At 42.8% G+C, this 22,213-nt stretch overlaps 1 long non-coding RNA gene across 1 annotated transcript in view; it reads right to left on the bottom strand.

The window, feature by feature from the left end:
- The window catches only part of LOC122674810, an 85,108-nt gene extending 64,291 nt beyond the window's left edge, over positions 1 to 20,817 (bottom strand). The window contains exon 1 of the long non-coding RNA XR_006335042.1: positions 19,107 to 20,817. This is a non-coding gene — a long non-coding RNA (uncharacterized LOC122674810). The remainder of the gene's footprint in view (positions 1 to 19,106) is intronic.
- Between the last annotated feature and the right edge of the window lie 1,396 nt (positions 20,818 to 22,213).

Genomic DNA, 22,213 nt, shown 5'->3' on the forward strand with positions numbered 1-22,213 from the left:
GTAAATATATAACTTTGAATAAATAACAAACTGATAGGTCCTGATACGATATCTGGGATTAAAAAATTAGATCACTAATGATCATCTAACAGAGAACTGACTCCTGAGGAAACAGAAACCCAAGTGGGTGATGTTTAATGAGGGATAGGCTGGACCAGAACATGGGATATTGCTGGGGATTTGAGAGGATGTGCCAGGCAAGGACCCTACCACCTGGATGGGTAAGCACAACTGCTCCATTGTTTCTAGACCCTAGGTAACCTGGTGCTGCTGGGGCTACAGTCCCTTCTCTGGGTATCTCTGCCCTTCTCTTGGGTGATGAACAGTGTTTGTGGATTGAGCTCCTTCCTGTTTATAGGATTAGGACTAAGCTCCCCTACTGGCCTGTGATCCATTTCCAATTCTCATCCTGGTCTCTGTTTCTCCACCAACCCTCAGCCAGGGGGGAATTATTGTCATTTCCTCCAAAAACCAAACTGATGCACTTTTCCCCATGCCTTTGCTCCCTCTGCTGCTTGTGTTGAGGATGGTCTGCCTGACAAATGCTGACTTATTTCTCAAGGTCCAATTCAGAAATCCCTTGTTGCTTGAAGCCTTTTGTGTCTTTGCTATCTTCATATCCCGATCCCCAGGTAGAGCTGATGCTCCCTTCTTTGGGCACTCATTGAACTCTATAGCACTTCTAGCCCGGCATCTATAACTGTAACACTTTTTTTTCCCTGTCCATCCCCTTACTAGATTCCGAGCACCTTGAGGACAAAGGCCATGTCAAACATATCTCAGGGTCCCTAGCTTCTCTTCCAGTGCCTGGTAGACAGTATGAGCTTTTGTTTTCAGGCTAAATACTTAACAAATCTATGAATGTCTTAGAGAGGGGACCTAGTGATGTACAGAAGAATTTATAGACTAGGAAGACTGGGTTTTGCTTCTCAAAAATTCCATTGATGAGATATCTCCTGAACACTTAATGCTTATGTCACTGTGATTTAATCATAGATCCTATTTTCTGACAATTTTGTGTACTATCTAACCCTTAGCACAATGTAAGAGGTATGTACTATTACCCTTTTCTTTTTTTGAATCAGAAATTGAATCTCAGCGAGATTAAGAAATTCATTTGGAGTTGCACAGCTACTACTCAAGGTTTAAAACTGAGGCTGTCTGACTCTAAAACAGTGGCAATTTCTGAATTGCTACACTAAGCTAGGGATCCAGGGGATGCAAACATGCTGCAAGCATTTGCAGGCTAGTGGCCAAGGATAAGCATGCACCTTCAACTCTGTCTAATCCCAGGTGTTGAATAACTGCTATAATAAAGGTATAAATGAAAAGATTTATAAGCAAACACTTGGGTATACTCAAAGTTTTATCCTTTCAATATACAAATAATTAACCTCTATTGTCCATGTATCTTATAAACAGACATGAAAATAGACTTACTGCAACTTCAAGTGTACACATTAGGTTGCACGCACATTATCATATTTTGGTTTCTCTCAGTGAACCAAAATTCTAATCAGTGATCACTGGCGTATGGCTTACCCAGCTCAGGGAATGTCTGTGGGTGACACTTTAAGTTTTGCTTTTGCTTGAATTACTACCTCTAGCATTACAGATTTTAACCTGGAGTAGACTGGTGGGGTCATGGTGGTGGGTGGATTGCAGTATATGTGTTAATTTAGAAGTTGTTTGAGGTTAAATCTGAACCAAACCATGCTGTAGCCCATCAGAATGGATGATGTGTATATTCAAACAAATAAACTAGATGGTTCATGTGGGAAAGGCATGAAGGATGAATGGGAATTTAGCCAAGTGAACACATGAGGACAAAAAGTTTGGCAAACTCTGGGAATGGTTATTTGGGGCAAGGAGTGGGGAAACATATGGCCGCTTAGACTAGACCACCCAGGCTGGGTCGGCTGATGTGTTAATCCCTGTGGTGTGGATGTTTGCCTAGCCAACTCCCACCTCCTGCTCTCCTTATGATAAGTCTTGGGTAGGAGAGGGTCCAGATAGAGGGGGCAGAGAGATTCTATCTCCAGATAGAGCCATCAGGAGAGACACTCTAGTGGGGTCATCCTGATGCTAACTTGTTCCCAGTCAAGATGACTTTCTGAGAGGTTGTTCTAGGAAATAATTTGGGCTTTTAGTTTATCCTTGAGAGCTCTGAGGGGTTGGCTGAAGAGAGGAGACAAGGAATTAGAATTACATTCTGCTGAAGTGGCAAAACCCCCAAAATAACAGTGACTGAAAAAAAAAAACACAACTCTATTACTATCTCACATTAAAGAAACCCAGATGTGCCATTCTTGACCTGATACCTTATTCTACAATGTCAGGGACCCAGTCTTCTTCTGAGCATGTGACTTACACTACATGACCCAAGGTGGCTGCTCAAGCTCTTGCCATCACATTCTTATTCCCGAAGGAGAGAGGAGAAAAAGGGGAAGAAGACACGCTTATTGTAAAAACAGTCTCTAGGTGCTACACATAGCACTGCCTATAGTTGTATACCTAGCTGCAAGGAAGGCTGAGAACTGTGGTTTTACTTAGAGTGACTTTATGTCCAGCCAAAAATTTATTACAGAAGAAAGGGAGAAATAATTTTGCAGGACAGCTATCAGTCTCTGACACTTTAAGGCCAACAGGAGGAACTTCTTGAAGTTCTATGAGTAGTTGAGGCTGAGGTCTTGGGACTGGTTATCCTAGGTCTGCATCTTAAACATTACCAGAAGCTGTTGTCTCCTGTGGGCTGAAGAGAAGGCAAAGAAGGTAGAGCGAGCAAGAGAGCTTGTTTTCTGAGGCACGACACATAACAAGCAGTTGGATCCTGGCTAGACTCACCATGTGGATCAGTGACATCTCCTGACACGCTCCTCAGAATAACAATTCTGCAAAATGGTAGAGGCATGACTCAAAAGATGGGGTTCTAAAATAAGCTTGTCAATGCTTATTTATAGACACTAAGCAGGCTTCTTTATAGTGAGGAGTCTCAAGACCTTTAGTGGGGACTAATGAATACTGTGGAACTCCAAGAGGAGAAGAAGCCACACAGCATTTCCCACTGTGCATCTCCAGGGTCCTGGGGAGCTTGCCCTGTGAAATTCCCAGAGGTAGGCAGGACAAGGGACCCTGCAGCTGAATCTCCTGACACCCTCCCTGACAACATGAGTGGCAGCAGATTTGTGCTACAGGGGGAGATCTGGTGCAGCAGCAAAGAGGAGAAGATGCTGAAGCTCAAGTTGAAAGAGGAGAAAGTTATTTGAAATCTGGATGAGGCAGCAAAGGCATGAGTTTTAAAGTGGAAACTCTCGCCCAAAACGGGCCCGCTAGGTCTGTCCACGGAGCTGGTCTCGTGAGTGACGCTCTCGGGTCCGCGGCGGGCAAAAAAAAAAAAAAATAAAAAATAAAAATAAAGTGGAAACTCTCAGATAAAACGGTGTGGAAAGAACTCTGATCATTTTCCCAGGATGTCAGAGAGAGAGGACTTGATTGTTCCCACCTCAATAAAGATCAGCAGCATGTTCAAACCTGCAGGAGTGGGCTCACTCCATCTATAACACATAGGCCAAGCACGACGGAAAAACTGCCTGATGGAGACAGAGTACCACCACCCACATCTTTCCACAAGTCTTAGCTATTCTGATGAGGGCTCATCATCAACACAGTTTATAAGCTGAAATGTAGTCCTCCAAAAATGTATAGGATTATCTTTCCTCCAGATTAAAAAGTTTGCATTTGCATAAAACTTTCTTTTTCCCTTAAAAGGTATAGGGAAAATAAGCTTCCATAGTAGTGATTTGGTGGTGGTGGTGATATAAGTGATGGAGAAGTGGGATGGCCTCTCTGTTTTCCCTCTTTTCTCTGTGTGGACTTCTCTACATTTTCTGCAGTTCTCTTTCTTTGCAAATCCCATTTTTGACAGGGTGAAGGAACAGGAGAGGAGGAGGTACCAGCCAAGGCATGAAGTTCCTGTGCATAGGAACGTTCCCAGTTATCTCAAAGCTTCTGAAAGCTGACCTCGATGATGATTTTAACCTGATTTTATTGGAATAAGTATGTTCTATGTGGAAGTCAGAGGTCAAGGCAAAGTCACACACTCTCCCTTCCCTCTGCCCATCACACTGGTCCAGTCACTGGGAGCTGCTTTGCAGAGTGGAACAGAAACATTCCTAGTCTTGTTTGTTTCCATGTCCATTGGAATTTAGAGTAGAGAGCACCTGGAAGTTTTGGAGAGTCTCTACTTTCTGTACTGAAGATTAGTCCTACAACATGCATTTTTAGAAGGACTTGATAAGACCTAAGAAATGTTACGGGCAGTGCTCTAGGAACACTGTTCTGTGTACAAGCATGTCTCACTTGGGAAGATCATTTGCCCTAGAGCTGTGGAAAACTAGCAGAGAGAAAGCCAAGAGAATCCATCAATATATAATTTAAGTCTAGGTGGTTCTTTCCTGGATTCACAAGGCTAAATTACTGATAAAGAGGAGGAAAAATAGCAGAATTGAGAATGACATTTATAATCTATGCCAAAGGGGAGAGACACATACATAGTCCAGAAGGTAGGAGAAAGAACACAATGTATGCATGTCAGTGGGATGAGGAAGTTCAGGAGCCTCTGGCTAGTGTAGCTTGAATAACTGTATCCCAGACTCTAGACCTGAGAATCTCCCATTGAGACCTGATAAATGTGCCTCTTCATTTCCCTGAGTTTTGCCTTCCATATGTGGCTCAACACTTCAACACTTCAGACCACATCCTTTTTGATTTTTGAATTTTTCCAAACAGAGTGGGTATGAAAGCCTGAAATCTTGGGTGCAAGAAGAAAACTTTTGTGGACTGACTGAGCAAAATGGTCAGCCAACTGAGTGCAGAGCAGGGAGACAATATAGGCATTTATAGGCCGGGCCTTCTGGAATCCTCGTTGAGAAGGGTTGGATGGAGGCTCGTGCAGGACTGCCTGGCCCCCCTCCCCTGCCCAAGCTGCTCCGTCTTTCAAACATCACACATGGCAGGCACCAGAAACAGAGAGCTTCTTTCTTTCCCTGGCTGGGAAAAATAGTCTCAAATTTTGTGATGTATATGAAGCGCGAGGTGTGGGGGGGATACTTTTTATTTTTACTTTTTTACCCTCTTTAAATATTTTGGAATCAATCTACATTCATTGCCCCCTGCCTCCACCTCATTCCTCACTCCTTGCTCAGTGGCACTAAATTTTTTAGGTCTGGAATACCCTCCAAACCCATGAAGAACAAACTTCCACTAGCCAATTGGTTTTCCATCACACATGTCACATATGTAAACAACGTATGTGGCACTATCCCACATAACACAATTAAAAGATGTAAATACAGGGTCTTTCAGTTAAATCAATGACATGAATAAATACGCTATCAAATGTTTTACATATGTGCATCTTTAAAATTATAAACATGCACATCTGTTTAAGCTGTGTATATGCAAAGCTGACACACTAGTAAAAGTTAGTAATATTATTTACTCTACCCAAACTGTTAGAAAAATGTCTGTGTATGTGAGCAGAAAAATCAGGCACAGTCTAAAAACAATACAGATTTCCAACATGTATTTTGTATAAAATGAAATTACCCATCCGACTTGACACCTGCATTCCGCTCCTTTGTGAGCAGTATTCTGAAAGGATGGTTTTATTATTTCTGTGGTATCTGCTGGAACCTGCTAATGATAATTATGACTGAGGGATTAAGGTAAACCCAGACCTGTGATAGAAGCTCAGGCTTCTACCCTCCTCACCCTGGGGCAGCTCTGTGAAGTGGGCAGGGACGCCACGGTGAAATGAGGTGAGCGGTGACTCAGTGACACTAAAGGGTGCCTCTGCCTATAAATATTACTCCATCTACAGAGGCCACCAGGGGCTGCCGGTCATGCTGTCATTCACACGGCAGCTGGGGGGCTGGCACAGGCCAACTTTCTGTCAGAGAGCTCAGTGCACAAGCTCAGAAGTTGGGTGGAGAAGGAAGACATTCTAATTCTCAATCTACTCCTTTAAAGTCAACGCCTTTTGTGGGTGCCAGTTTCTATCATGCTGCAAAAAAATTAGCATTGAAAAACACACTTCTTTTAATGCTTGAAAAAGTTGGGATTTGGTAACTATTCTAAACAAACAACAATCACAACCACAAACGTCTAGGTAATTGGGGCCCATAAATGCAAAATGACCTCATGTGCAAGAGCAAAGTGATGTCGTGGGTCTGATCCCTGGCTTCAAATATCCAAACCCTCTCAGGGCCAACATTCACGAACCTGAGGCCCAGGCACATTGGATCTCTCTCTCACTCTTCAACAAAGAGAGAAAATCCAGCCCATGAACATTATCTCAGAATCAGGGGATGTCCCCTGGTGGTGGGCCATGTAGCGACTTCTTGGTTTGTAAGACTCAGACAGGCTGCAATTTGCTCAAAGTGCTTGTTTGAATCTGGGTCTAGACTGTAATCATTTTTTTTTTTATTAATACTTTTTTCAAGCAGTTTTAGTTTTACCAAAAAAAAAAAAAAAAAAATTGAGTGAAAAGTGCAGAGAGTTTCCATGTGCATTCTCTTCCATCCACCCCAGTTTCCTCAGTTTTTTACCATCTTGCATTAATATACTACAATTGTTACAATTAATGAGCCAACACTGATGTATTATTATTAACTAATGGCCTTAGGAAGCAACACTACAAACGAAGCTAGTGGAGGTGATGGAATTCCAGTTGAGCTATTTCAAATCCTAAAAGATGATCCTAAAAGAAAGTGCTGCACTCAATATGCCAGCAAATTTGGAAAACTCAGTGGTGGCCACAGGGCTGGAAAAGGTCAGTTTTCATTCCAATCTCAAAGAAAGACAATGCCAAAGAATGTTTAAACTACTGTACAATTGCACTCATCTCATACACTAGTAAAGTAATGCTCAAAATTCTCCAAGCCAGGCTTTAACAGTACCTGAACCGTGAACTTCCAGATGTTCAAGCTGGATTTAGAAAAGGCAGAGAAACCAGAGATCAAATTGCCAACATCCGTTAGATCATCGAAAAAGCAAGAGAGTTCCAGAAAAATATCTACTTCTGCTATATTGACTATGCCAAAGCCTTTGACTGTGTGGATCACAACAAACTGTGGAAAATTCTTCAAGAGATGGGAATACCAGACCACCTGACCCACCTCTTGAGAAACCTATGTGCAGGTCAGGAAGCAACAGTTAGAACAGGACATGGAATAACAGACTGGTTCCAAATAGGAAAAGGGATACATCAAGGCTGCATATTGTCACCCTGCTTATTTAACTTCTATGCAGAGTACATCATGAGAAACGCTGGGCTGGAGGAAGCACAAGCTGGAATCAGGATTGCCAGGAGAAATATCAATAACCTCAGACATGCAGATGACACCACCCTTATGGCAGAAAGTGAAGAAGAACTAAAGAGCCTCTTGATGAAAGTGAAAGAAGAGAGTGAAGTTGGCTTAAAGCTCAATATTCAGAAAACTAAGATCATGGCATCTGGCCCCATCACTTCATGGCAAATAGATGGGGTAACAGTGGCAACAGTGGCTGATTTTATTTTATTTTTTTTGGCTCCAAATCACTGCAGATGGTGACTGCAGCCATGAAATTAAAAGACACTTACTCCTTGGAAGGAAAGTTATGACCAACCTAGACAGCATATTAAAAAGCAGAGACATAACTTTGCCAATAAAGGTCCGTTTAGTCAAGGCTATGGTTTTTCCAGTACTCATGTATGGATGTGAGAGTTGTACTATAAAGAAAGCTGAGTGTGAAGAATTGATGCTTTTGAACTGTGGTGTTGGAGAAGACTCTTGAGAGTCCCTTGGACTTCAAGGAGATCCAACCAGTCCATCCTAAAGGAAATGAGTCCTGAATATTCATTGGAAGAACTGATGCTGAAGCTGAAACTCCAATACTTTGGCCACCTGACGCGAAGAACTGACTCATTTGAAAAGACCCTGATGCTGGGAAAGATTGAAGGCAGGAGGAGAAGGGATGACAGAGGATGAAATGGTTGGATAGCATCACGGACTCAATGGACATGAGTTTGAGTAAGCTCTGGGAGTTGGCAATGGACAGGGAAGCCTGGTGTGCTGCAGTCCATGGGGTCACAGAGAGTCGGACACGACTGAGTGACTGAACTGAACTGAATGTCCACAGCTTATATAATGGTTCATTCTTGGTGTTGTACATTCTATGGGTTTTGCAAATGTAAAATGACATGTAGCCACCATTATATTAACAGTATCATACGGAACAGTTTCACTGCCCCAAAGTTCCCTTGTGCTCCATCTACTCATTCCTCCCTCCCTGTCTCCAGACCCCTGGCAGTCACTGACCTTTTCCTATCTCCATAGTTTTGCCTTTTCGAGACTGTCATCTAGTTGGAATCATAGAGTAGTAGCCTTTTCAGATCCATTTCTTTCACTTAGCAATATACATTTAAGGGTTCTCCATTTCTTTTGGTGACTTGACAGTTCACTTTATTGCTGAAATATCCCATTGTCTAGATATACCAAAGTTTGTTTATTCATTTACTTATTGAAGGACATCTTGGTTGCTTGCAAGTTTGGGCAGTTATGAATAAAGCTGTCCTATTAGTAACCTTTTTACTACAGCACATTTCTTCCATATGGACTCCACATCAAATGTCAAGACTTTGAAAGACCTATTCCTAAAAGTGATTGCATTTGACAATGTTTAAGCCCAATCAGACCCTCCCAGTAGTACCTGTTCTGTGCAAACTGTACCTCCACGAGACCTGTTTTCCATCTCTGAAGCACCCTTAATACAATGTGCCCATTCCATCCAGTGTCTGTTCTTTTCTTCCCATGTCTTTATTCTATTTAGAATGCTTTCTTCCCTCCAGTCTGACAATCTGAATCTTACTCACCCTTGCAGTCCCCGTCACATCCTACCTCTTCAATGAAATATTCCCTGGACATGGAGAATGTCCATGTTCAGTTTTCCTATCTGTAAAATGGACTGAATACTATCAACATTTCAGGTTTTAAACAAAGTGCTCGGAATATTTCCTGACACATCAATAAATGACGGTGCCTTCCTTCTCCTTCTTATCACTGACATCATCACCTCCAAATCCAAAAATGGTTTATCCTTCTTCTGTATTCTCATAGCCTCCTTTGTGTGTTCATATCATGTCTCCAAGCTAGAGTGTGTGTGTGTGGTGGGTAGGAGGGGTAGTACTTAACACTTTGAGCAGGGACAGGAATTTCTTTTTAGTGTTTTTTGTTTTAATTATGGTAAAAATCACATAATATAAAACATATTACTTTAACCATATTTAACTGTACAGTTCAGTGGCACTAACTCCATGCTCCTTATTGTGCAACTCTCATCATCATCCATTTCCCAAATTTTTCACTTTCCTAAACTGAAACTCTGTCCCTTGAAACAGTAAGTCTCCATGCCTCCTCCCTACCACACTTTTCTGATATTTGATTGGTGAGTTTAAGCAGCAACAACTCCTTTGTCTGTGGAGTCCTCTCCCAGTTAACCTCTTCATGTCTGTGTGAGTATGTGCAAACATCCCTAAACACTTGTTTTGCTGGAGCTGCAGCAGGATAGCATTGTTGGGCATCCAAACACTTTTGACAGAGTAAGAGGATGTCAATCTCAGTGGGGAGCGATGGAAGTTTGTGGTTGGTATGCTCTTATGTTTTTCTCTCCATCACTCATGGCTAAGGATCCCCTTGGAGGATAAACCACACCTCCTGGTCTTCTCCTGTTGGCTTCCTATCCCCAATTCAGGTTAAAGCTGGGGAAAGAGACTAAGAAGAGAGCCTAGCTCTGAAGCCACAATTGATGACAGTTTTATTAGGAGTAAGAAAGTTATGGATGGAAAAATTGGAAAAAATAACTTGTATATAAGTGGCCCCTTACCAACCTGACCATATCTGAGTGCACAATGTGTAGAAATGATGTACCATTATTTATGTACATATTCCAGTGACTTGTGGGATCCAGCCACTCTATGAAATCATTGACTCTGCTGTGTAGGCCATATAATTGGTCTTAAGTTTTATATTATGGATCAGTAAACTATTTCTGTAAAGGGCCAGATAGGAAATATTCTAAGCTTTGTGCCCATATAGTCTGTGGCAATTACTCTGCTACCATATTTGTAAAAGCAGCCATGGACAACTTATGAACAAATGAGCAGAGCCAGGGTGCACTGAAATATAAATTTCATATAATTTTCACATGTCATAAGATATTATTATTCTTTTTAAAATCAACCATTTAAAAATGTAAAAGCCAGTTGTCTATACAAAAACAGATGGCAGCCCTATCAGGCTGTGCTTTGCTGACCCCTGCTTTGTAACATCACAAAGAAAACTGACTTAGTCAGAATTGATGTGATCAGGCCTACCTAGCTCTTTGGTGGGGCAAAGTGGCAATGATGAAAGAGGAATCTGGTAGCCCTTTGTCTCATGGCTTTTAATCTGAGCCTAAATCCATCATTCTATCCAGTCACCTCAAATTAAGTAGGTTAAGTCAGTGTAGTATTTCTCTACCTTGGCACTACTGACATTTTGGGCCAGATAATTCTTTGTGTGTGTGCGGGGAGGGTGCCCTGTGCATTGTAGGATCTTTAGCAGCATACACCGGATGCCAGAGGATGCCTCTTGTACCCCAGTTGTGATATTGTGACAACCAAAACCGTCTTTAGACATTACCGATGTCTGCTGGTGGCAAAGTGGACCCCTAGCTGAGGACCACTGAGTTAGTGAAACAGTCAGAATGATAGGAAATTCAGCAAACCCTTAACGATGAACTAACTGGCACAGAGGAGTTTGTGTGTGTGTATGTGTACATGTTTCCTGACAGGGCAGTCTTCCTGAGACTTCCATGAAGGGCTGAGAATAGTCTGCCTTCTCAGAGACAAAAGTGTAATCACAAATACCACTTCCTCTGAAGGGGGCACAACCCCAGGACAGACGACCCTGTGGTCGGTCCCATGGTTAGTGGAGCACTTTCATTATCAGGTAATCAAGTCAAGGTCCAGAGCAAGTAAACAGGGCTCTGGGCTTTTAATAAGGCCTTTATTGTGTGATCATCCTTTAAATGGCAATGAAAAAGGTCTTTTGTTTTCAGTGGAGAAAAATATTTCAATGGAAAAGTAATCTCAGTAAGAATGGAATCATTCCATTTTTTGACCAGGAGGGGGAAAAAAAAGTAGAAAAAAGAGAGAAAGAGACGATCTTTCCTAGGAGGTGGGAGGGAGTATTTAAATTCAAAGGAAAGTTTGCATGAAGGAATTTAACCCATACTTCCAATGAGAAAATGTTGACAGATAACTGCTATGGTGTGGAGGGTCTGGACCCTAGTGTGTGATTGAGAGAGATCCGTGGTAGACGTTGTATAAAGAGCTTGTCATTTAAACAAACAAGAAAACAGACAAAAAAAGCACAGGCTGAATGAAATATTTGTCATGGTTTTTTACTTTTCAGGACACCATTCTACACTGGTTCTTTACTATTTCCGGTAAAACTGACATAGAACCATTAGTTTTGCCTCTGAAACGTGTAGATGCTTTGTTGGCCCTGCCTTTTGCTTTTCTACCAGGGCAGCTATGACTGGGAATAAAAGTCAGGTTTCAGCTACTCGCCAGGAGCAGTAAGTAGCTCGAAGAGCCTCCTTTGAAGACCGCCTTCGCCCCACCCCCACCCCCGGCCAAATCACCACCTCCCGTTCAAAATTCAAAAGGAAATCAAAATAATCCCAAAGTCCTTTGATCCTGGGCAAGAAGTTAATTGAAATTGCCCGAGTGGGTTACAGCTCCTCCTTCACTCATTAGCCACAAATCAGTTTATTTTTATTTGCCTCAAAACTCCCATTAAATGAAATTCATCGTGTAGCACACAGGTCATTTCCCATGACCACAATGTAGATCTGTCTCCTTTTTCCAGCAAAGAATCTGAGCTATGTTTCTTTTCAACAAATCCCTATTCCCCAACCCATATTGCACATTGCACCATGTTTTGTCTGCTTGTCTTCTGGTTCCAGCTGTGTCACTTTTGTTATCATGCTTTTGTGTCCCAGGACAAACATGGTGGGGTACTGGCAAGGGAGAGATGCCTCCATAGCTACTAACCCAGATTCTGTTCTATGGAACCAGTATCCTAATCAATGACCTACACCGCCTCACTGTTGCCAGCACTTTTTTCCTTCTAATGCATATTTTAGTCTTGATTGACCATCAACCATATGGCACGATTGTCCTGTGGGTAAGTTTATTATTAACAGCTCGCAGCTGGAGTTACAATAACTATACACGGCTGTGACATTGTACTAATTGACCAAGACACGTCTGAGAACAAGATGCAGAAAGTGGCCCTTGCAAATTACTTCAAGCAGAAATGGAGAGCTTAGTGGGAAACACCAGTTTCAGATTAGAACTTTCTATGTTAAGACCAGATTGGTGTGGGAGAGAGGCTGGCTAGGGGAGAGGGGAAAGAAAGAGGAGCTTCATGAGTTAGGCAAGGGCATTGTTCTGAGCGTCCATTAAGCCTTAATTCAAATGAGTTATTTTAAGCAGATTCCCACTAATGAGAAAGAAGCAACCACACGTACAGTGACATTAATTTAGAATTTTTAAGTGCTCAGACAACTAACTCGCTAAATCCATTGTGTACCTTCTGTCCTCAGTTTCCTGTCTAATCTTGCTGTCATAGGCAAGGCTGGGCAAGGCTTGAGAACAGTGTGTGCTGTGTTAGCTACATCACGTAGCCTTAGAGTTGAGGAAGCTGAGTTTGGAAGCAGGAAGCCTGGGTGCTGTCTGCACCAGCCAGCTGGGTGATGAGGGGCAAGGACATTGACCAGGGGTTGTGCATGAGTTAACAGTTTACCACTGGGTCCTCTGGGGAAGGCTCCTGGAAATTCTGGAATGTGAATAGGCTGTCTGTGCATCTCTCAGTAAATTTCTTTCTCAGATGTTTCCAGCCAGAGCAACTCGATTGAGAAATGACTGGGGGAGAAGAGGGGAGAAAGGCAGTGAGCTCAGTGTCCTATAAATCAGCAGCATTGAGCTGAACTGGAACTGTCAAACTGTGGAAAAACCTGCTGCCGTGCGAGCTTGTGAGTCTTTTCAAAAACAAAACCTAACCCTTGCCTTGCTCTCTAGATGGGAGAGGGCTTAATTTGAGTTCACAGAGGAGTGAGGAGTGCAAGAAGAAATATGGTTTGCTAAGAAAATAAAAAAGAATCAACTCAAGGTAGTACATATGCAACATGTCCCAATTGCGATCTTGGCTCAAGCACAGAATCACAAGTGGGGTCATGAAAAATAGCTCAGAGCTGTCATGAGTAAATCCTGCCAAGAGGTCTAATAATACTCTCCGCTTCAAAGGCAAACTAACCAAATAACCCTATCATCTACCAATGGTATCATCTCCATTTTATGGATGGGGAAACTAAGGCACAGAAAATGGAAGTATCTTGCCTGAGGTCATGCAGAAGACCTAGGATTTGAACCTGCAAAGTCCAGCCTCAGAATCCACGCTCCCAATCCATGGCATAGGTCTCTTTACAGACTTCACAGACTCCACGTTATAAACCCTGCTCTAGGCAGTTTGCAGGTCTCATCCTGACAGTTCACATTCTGTAAGAAAGTCCTGCTCTGCCCTTCTATGCCTCAAACATATCCTGATGCTGGAATTGTGCCCATGCTGCTTAATCATCCCATACCTATTCATGTCTGAGATCATGGTAGTACTTTTTTCCCCCAAGTCTTGATACCAGTTGCTGAAAAACAGCTTTAAGTTTGGAAGCCCAGGCTTTTGGAGGCTCCAGTTAGATTTCCAATGGCAATTGTAAGTCTGCCAGATTTGCACTGTCCCCGACATGTGGCGGCGTGAGGGTCAGCCCCTTGTGTGCCAGGCCTGAAGTTCAGTTACTGTTGCTGGGGAAACCATAATTGAATTTCCTGAATTATACACAGTGCAACAGAACGTTGAATAACCATATTTATTTGCCTTCTAGGCCCTGTGGCATCTGTTGTTCAGCTCACAAAGCTTCTATTGACTGAAGGAGGGGTTTGTTGATCCAGAAATCTGTGATTGGCACACGAGGCAGTGGGAGCCTGAGGACTCCTGTGTCGGGCTGAGATTTCTCATCCAGTTCAGCAGTCACCAGCCAAATGGCCTGGTGCAGGAAAACCCGAAGATACGGCTGAGACCCTGGCGTGAAACCGACCCTTCTCTTCCCTGATACGTGCACTTCTCGGCTTAGGGGGAGAGAGAGGCAGTGTGGGAATGGGCCATGTGGAAAAGGAGAGGTAGCAGGAAGGAGGCAGAGGAGACGGGAAGGCAGAGACAAGTGGTCAAAAAGGGTTGCAAGGTCAAGGGAGGCTCTGCACAGGAGGGGAAGGCTGGGGAAAGGGTGTGTGGCTCGGGGCATGGTCACAGAGGTAGAGACATATTCTGGCCCTTGAGGGATGAACTGCCCAGTTGGGGCTCTAGGAACTCAACTATTTTATAAAAGGTCCACAAGCAAAGAATTGGAGGGAATTTGAGGAAGAGTCCCTTAGCTCTGAGGAGCAGGTTGGGAAAAGGCCTGTGTATTTGGTGACATTTAAGATGGCCCTTAAAAGATGAGTAAGATTTTGGTGGATCAGCTTCTTGAACTCAGGGACGAACATAAGTGAAAATACAGATAAGGAGGGTGCATAAGCCTTCAGCAGATGCTGGGGATTCCCTGAACTGGGCACGCCCAGCTGCCCCAGATCCTCATGGCTACCATTGAGCTAGCAAACAAGCGAGTGAGTTCTCTGGAGCAGAGAAACACGAAGCAAAGGAGGAAGAAGGATAAGAGCCTCAGGTTTCAAACTAGGAGACTTGGTGGCCAGGAGCCCTCCTTTCAGACAGGGAACTGAGTTTGAGGCTCATAGCGTTTTGCAGCTTGAACTGAAGTCTAGGAGTGTCTTCAATTAGAAATTAGTTTCTAGCTGAGGTACTGAAGTTCTGACCGTCTGATGGGGAGTGATTTCCTCCCCGACCCGGGCTTCAATTTGGTGTTTCAATAACTCAGGCACCGAGAGTCATGCTCTCAGACTTGGTGACACCTCTCTTCTGATTTCCCTTTGTATTCACTGTCAAAATTTCCAAATAATCTGCTTTGTCCACGTTGATACAGAAAGCATTTTAGAAGTATTCTCTTCCATAACAACAAGGTGAAAAGAAATGACTTTTTTTTTCTATTTTAAAGCTCTTTAAAAGGAACATTTCAAGCATTAACAGAGAGTAGAGTACATGGCACATGAACCTCAGCCTCTCACCGTCCTGCTGTAATAACGTCTTAGCTCATCTCTCCCCAGGCAGAACTTCCTCAGCATCTCCATGGCCCATGGCCCCATCTCCAGGATTATTTTGAAGCAAATCCCAGACATCGTATCATTTCATCCACAAGTATTTCAGTACTATCTCAGTAAGATAAGGACTTTTTAAAATATGCCATTACAATCCCATTGTCATACCTGAAAATAACAATTGCTTAACTGAATCATGTTTTGGGTCAGTGCTAATACTTCCCTAGTTGACTCATAAAGGTTTATTTGCTAATAAGTAGGACAAAGCCTCCCTTCTCCAGGGGATCTTCCTGACCCAGGAATTGACAGGGTCTCCTGCATTGCAGGCAGATTCTTTACCAGCTGAGCTACCAGGGAAGCCTGGCAGGCTGCAGTCCATGGGGTTGCAAAGAGTCAGACATGACTTGAGTGACTAAGCACAGCAAAGAAACAAACATGACAAAGCCTCCACACTGCATTTGGTTATTGTCTGTCATAAGTCTCTTGTATTCTGTAGGCTCCCCCTTGCCTTTTCTCCTAGCAATTTGTTGAAGAAACTGTTGTATCTGCTGTAGAGTTCACCAGTTGGTTTTTTCAGCTCCTAATGAAATAATTTCATGCTAAGTCACTTCAGTTGTGTCCAACTCTGTGTGACCCTATGGACTGTAGCCTACCGGGCTCCTCAGTCCTTGGGACTCTCCAGGCAAGAATATTGGAGTGGGTTGCCATGCCCTCCTCCAGAGGATCTTCCCAAGCCAGAGATCGAACCTGTATCTCTGATGTCTCCTGCATTGGCAGGCAGGTTCTTTACCACTAGCACCACCTGGGAAGCCCATAAAGAAGGCTGAGTGCTGAAGAATTGATGCTTTTGGATTGGTGGTGCTGGAGAAGACTCTTGAGAGTCCCTTGGACAGCAAGGAGATCAAACCAGTGAATCCTAAAGGAAACCAACCTTGAATACTCATTGGTAAGACTGATGCTGAAGCTCCAATACTTTGGTCACTTGATGTGAACCAACCAAAGAGCCAACTCATTGGAAAAGACCCTGATGCTGGGAAAGATTGAGGACAAGAGGAGAAGGGGGCAACAGAGGATGAGATGACTGGATGGCATCACTAACTCAATGGACACGAGTTTGAGCAAACTCAGGGAGATAGTGAAGGACAGGGAAGCCTGGCATGCTGCAGTCCATGGGGTCACAAAACGTCTGACACAACTTAGTGACTGAAAAACAACAACGATATAATAAATCTAGGCAGTGATAATCAATGGCTGTGAACCCACTGGGTTAAAGGCCAATTGGAAACTTTATAATAGATGAAAAAACTGATGGGACTTGACGCCACCAGTATGTCCTAACATCTCAGAATAATCTGATATTCACATCACTTCCTATGATATACTCCTACCAAAAAATTATACTGGAGTCCCTAAGCCCCCAGCTCTCACTACCAGTGTATAGAAAATACAAGGGACAGAAAAACATGAAAAATCACATGCTAAGCCTTTTTGTTCTATTTTAATATAGCAAACATTTATTTAAAATTTGTTTGGTTACTATGTTTTTGTCAGGCAATATACTGTGATATTTTCCCCAAAGATGACTAAGGTATAGGATATATTTATCCTGCTAAATAGATTCTGATTTCTATGTTTTTGTTCGGTTGCCTACTTTGGGTAGGTTTTAATCTACTTTCTAATAACCAGTAATAATACTGTAACAGCTTCTGTAGCCTCTGAGATCTTCCTCCACCCGAGCCCCTCCCCTCAAGGCTTTTTCCATTTTATTGTGTATTGAGAAACCAAATATCAACTTTTTTAAAACTTACAAAAGAAAGGTTGTACCCATGAGAGCTAAATAAGGGCTCTTATTAGTAAATACATAAATACTAGTAACCAGACTTTTGAATAATCATTTTGTTTTTCAGATTATCTTTTCCTTCTTAATTCTTGACTGCATTCTGGATTGCCAAGGCATCTGGACAAATGAGATGTAACCCAGTGTTCTTATACTAATCATGTTAGGTAGAAAGTTTGGTCACAACAACCGTCAGTAAGCCATAGCGTGCATAGGATGATGGCAAAATTCCAAGCTGGAAAATCCCAGGGCTGCACACAAACCTGAAAATTCAATAGGAATGTCACCTGGACTAGCTCATTAGGATAAGCATATGTAACAGCCTCACTGTTGACATTCTCTTTTCAAAACACCTCCTCCTTTGAATTCCATGACCTAACACTCTCCTAATTTTCTTCTACCTCTGGGGCTTCTCTTCAGTCTTTTTCCTGGCTCATCTTCTTCCTCTGAGCTATTAAATATTGGAAAATTGCAAGGCTCTCTTCCCCTTCACATTCTACACCCTCCCTCTGTGATCTCGTCCATGCTTATGGTTTTAATTATTATCTATACGTTGATGACTATTAAATTTATATCTCCAGGCTAGACTGTCCTCAGAGCTCCCAATCATAAATCCAGTTGCCTCTTCAACATCTCAACTTGGCCATCTCACAGTGCTTCAAGCTCAGCATGTCCCAAAACTGAACTCATAGCTTTCCCCTCAAACTCCTTCCTCCTCCAGCATCCCCTCAGTAAATAGTACCTACATCCAAAGACGAGTGAGCCAGACAGTTGGCAGCCATCCCTGACACCTCTTTCTCCCTTCCCACCATGTTCATTGGATCAGGAAGGGTTGCTGACTCTCATTTCCAACTCGAACCATGTCTCTTCATCTTCACATCTGCCACCACAGTCCGAGTTCTCACAGTCCCATTCCTGGATTACCTCCAGAGCCTTCTATTCTCCCCAGGTCTACTCTGTGTCCAATCCATTCTGTGGTCAGTGTTCCATAAAAATAAACCAATATGTTTATAACTGTATCACCTTCCCAGTGCCTTTAGAATAAAGACTAAAGTCCTCACCATGGCTTATAAGGATTATAATGTTACTGGCCCATACCTCCTTCACCAGCCTCATTTCCAATCCTCTTCCCCTTGTTCTCTGAGATCTAGCTATATTGGTCCAGGAGTTTGGGCCCCAGGACCTTTGCACACGCAGTTCCATCTGGTAGGATTGCTCTCTTCTCCTCTTCAACTAGCTAATTCTTATGGCTAAAATTAGCTAATTCTGATGTGTCTCTCTAAATTTAATTTGTTTAAAATGTCTCCATTGGCTGCTGGTACGTCTTCCTATTGACCTGCTCAGAGATCTTGTTCTTTATGGTTGAAACAACTCTGTAGCTAAGGAAATTGAGGCCCAGGAATGTTATATAACTTGTATGGGGATCATACATCCAGGTAGTGGGTGTGTGGAAACACACACTGGAATTATCACACTATAATAACAGCTAGATCTGCTGTTAAGTTTTGGTCTCTAAATAATGTGTAGAAGCTGGAATGAGTTGAGAGAAAAGGAACATGCTAATTAAAGGAAAGGCAAGTAAGGCCTTTGAAGAAAGGTTAAAAGAGACAGAATAGTTTGGGATAATGCATGGACATGGGAAGAAAAGGAGATTTAAAGTTTTCAAGTTGAGGAGGTTATTACAGTGGAATGGCAATTTTTTTTTTTTTTTTGCCTGACCACAGGGTACAAAAGACAATGTTAGGTCTTGTATCTCCTTAGGGATGAGAAATTTTAGCTGGAATGGGTTTGGTTTGATAAAGGAAAAGGTGATTAAAAATTAGAACAAATACAGTTAGTCCTGAAAGTCTTTTGGTGGAAGCGGTTAAAAGCGGGCTCAGTAACCATCTAAGTTCCATGACGGTTTCAGTGTTGACTTACCTCAGGCAGGAACCTGGGCCAGCTGACCTCTTGAGGTTGTTTGGAATGAATGAAGAAAAGAGTGGATGTGAAAGTGAGCCTTGCCATCTGTCACAGGCTAGATGGTACTCCTAGCCCCGCCTGGTGTGGAAAGAGAAATATTGAGTAGCATGAGTTCCCAAGGTCTCCTCAGCTGATCACGTTGAGTTGGCCTTATCTGGTTCCCAGGTGTTTCCATTTATCTCTGATAAACTGTCAGCCAAGAGTCAGCTTTGGGGTGGGAGGTGAGGGAATGAGTAGAGGGGAGGGTAATACCCCAGATGTTTTCTGAGAAGATGGGAGAAAGTTATTCCTCAGTACTAATGCATTTCGTCATCCTCTCTGCTTGCAGATGTTAAATTTGGGAATACTTCCAGGTTCCCTCTTCTCTCTTAAAATATAATTAGCTGTGTATTTAAAACACCAGGACCCAATCATCCCCAGGGATGTATCTCTTTTGCATATGGATGAAGTTTTGGGGACTTAAGAGGATTCTCAGTTTTACTAACTGTATCTCTTCCCATTTGACCAGTCCTGTGGGCTTTATCCTTTCGAAGTCAGGAAAAATGATAATAAACAGAGGTGGCATTTACTGAATTCCTACTCTGTGCCATATAAAGTCAAATCTCCATGGCAACCCCACCAGGGTTGGGTGAAATTCCATTTTACAGATGAGGGAAGTCATCCCATATTGTTGTTTCTCCAAGTTCACAAAACTACCGATTAGCAGAACTTGTTCAAATGCAGGACCGTGGGACTTTCAAATGATCATTGCAACATTTTTAGAGCTTTCTCCTGTACCATTCATTAAAGCCTGTGAAGCAGGTACTATTAGGTTCATTTTGCAGGTGAGGAAACCAAGGTATAGAAATATCCAGTAGCCTGCCCAGCTCACCCAGTTAGTAAGTAAGTAGCAGAGTAGAGAGCAAGGCAAACAGCTGGGCCATGAGTCTGTACTGATTGCCACCCGCTTTCTACACTCTAGAGAGAGCCGGGGCTGGCTGGATGCATTTTCTTTTTCTCAGAGTAGCTGATCTGAGCTTGCAAGGTAGGAACTTCTCTTGCTTGCCTTATCTTTCCGTTGATCTGTCATTGGAGCAGCTGTGGGCTCCCCAACCTCTGAGAGCCTTTGCATCTAAGCCATTGGATACAGGTGGCAAGGTTGTGGCTCCAGTTCAAGCCTCCCCCCCTGGAACTGGATGTTCCAGAAAGGACACTCTGTTCTGTAGGGCTGTCTCTCTGGCGCGGGCTTTGATCTGGGAAAGGATGAGCCTCGCTGCAGAGCTGAAGCTGTCTCCCTGCTTTGTTTACGTGAGAGTCCTTCCAGGGCTCTGTCTGCTTTTGAGGTGGAAGTGCCCTGCCAAGAACTCCAGTTCTTTACTCTGGCTGTGCAGCCAACACACCTCCCGCCTTCTCGATGATTTCTCTGTCCTGGAGAGAGAGCAGTGTCTCATAGCAGTTTGGAGACTACAAAAAGTTTCCCTGGCAGGATGAGTGATGGACTCGGCAGCATGTTCTTGCCTTTTGGAGTTGCCCTCCAATTTTTCCAGGCTTGATTCTGTAAATCATTTCATCTTGTACAAATACTGGGCTGTGAGCACAGATGATCTCAAAGGCGAGGGTTATTTGAAACTCCATTTAAGTATCTATCCTCCTTTCAGCAGATTAATGTAGCTTAAATTTGTGAATAAAAGTTTTCTTCTGTGCGTGCCAGTGTACAGGTAGTTCTGGGGTCTTTGGGAGGAAGTAGAATATGCTTCTACTCCAGGAGGCTTTGGAAAAGGGGATTTGTCTGTGCATTGACAACTCATTTATCATCAAAAGCATTTAAGGCCCTACTCTATGCAAGTACTCACGGGGCCGATGGAGGTAGGGTTAGGAATGAAGTGGGGAAAACTGTGAAATGTTTTGAAAGAGATATGTAAGCCTGAAAAGATCATTTAGAATATCCACTTGCTTTCTTTCTTCTCAAGAAGATGGAAATCTATTGTGGTTTTCAAGATAGATTAAGGTTAAATAACTCACAGATTTGGAAGAGTATTTTGGGAAGCTATCTGATGTATTTCATGTCAGAGTTTATGCTCATTTGCCCTCATTCCAACAAGGAAAGAGAATTGGTTGAAGGCAGGCTGTGATAGAGAAGGTCCAACAACCACAAGTTGTAAATGTTCCATCAGAGAAAGTGTCTTTGACATCTCTGCTCTTCAACTTTATGATTAAACAGTTGCCCAGATGCAATGACTACATGCTTTTGAAATGAATATGCTTGAATTCTGAATGTTAGAAATTATCTTGCTGGTTTGTGAAGACAGAAGTGCCTACCTTTTAACAGTACTTAGAATGGAAGGCCGAACTTGTTTTTCTGAATTAGAGCACATGCAATTCGGTGTGACCCAAGGAGTTTTAAACTTAAAAATTTTTTAAGATGCTTAATTCCTTCCATCAAACTACACCCAGATGACAGAATTTTAGACATTGTTTAGTAAAGTTATAGTGATGAAAACCTATCACAAGGTGATGTAAACAGATTAGCCTGGGAGGGAGAAAAGAAGACCTGGAACATATAGAAATGTGTTAAGCCTTACAAAATGTTCTTTCATTAAAATCTTGCAGAATTTTCTCCTTTTCACAGGTGAGGAAATAGAGGCTTAGAGATGTGAGTAAACATTTCTAAGATACAACTAATTAGTGGTGAACTTGAAATGGAATCACGACTTTCAAACTTTGAAACTAATGCTCTTTCAACTCACCAGGCTACCTCACTTACTTGGGCTTCCCAGGTGGTGCTAGTGGTAAAGAATCCACCTGCCAGAGCAGGAGACATGAGGTGAGGGTTTGATCCCTGGATTGGGAAGATCCCCTGGAGGAGCACAGGGCAACCCACTCAAGTATTCATACCTGGAGAATCCCAAGGACAGAGGAGCCTGGTAGGCTACAGTCCTTAGGGTCACACAGAGTCGGACGCGACTGAAGCGACTTAGCACGCACCTCACTCACTACCTAGGAGCAATCTTCATGGAAAGTTTCCCATCTGCCTCTTGCCAGTGCCTCTAACAATCTGAGACAAAGCTTCCTCCTGACTAAGGCAA

The sequence above is a fragment of the Cervus elaphus genome, chromosome 18 (genome assembly GCF_910594005.1).
Source record: "Cervus elaphus chromosome 18, mCerEla1.1, whole genome shotgun sequence".
Taxonomy (NCBI): domain Eukaryota; kingdom Metazoa; phylum Chordata; class Mammalia; order Artiodactyla; family Cervidae; genus Cervus; species Cervus elaphus.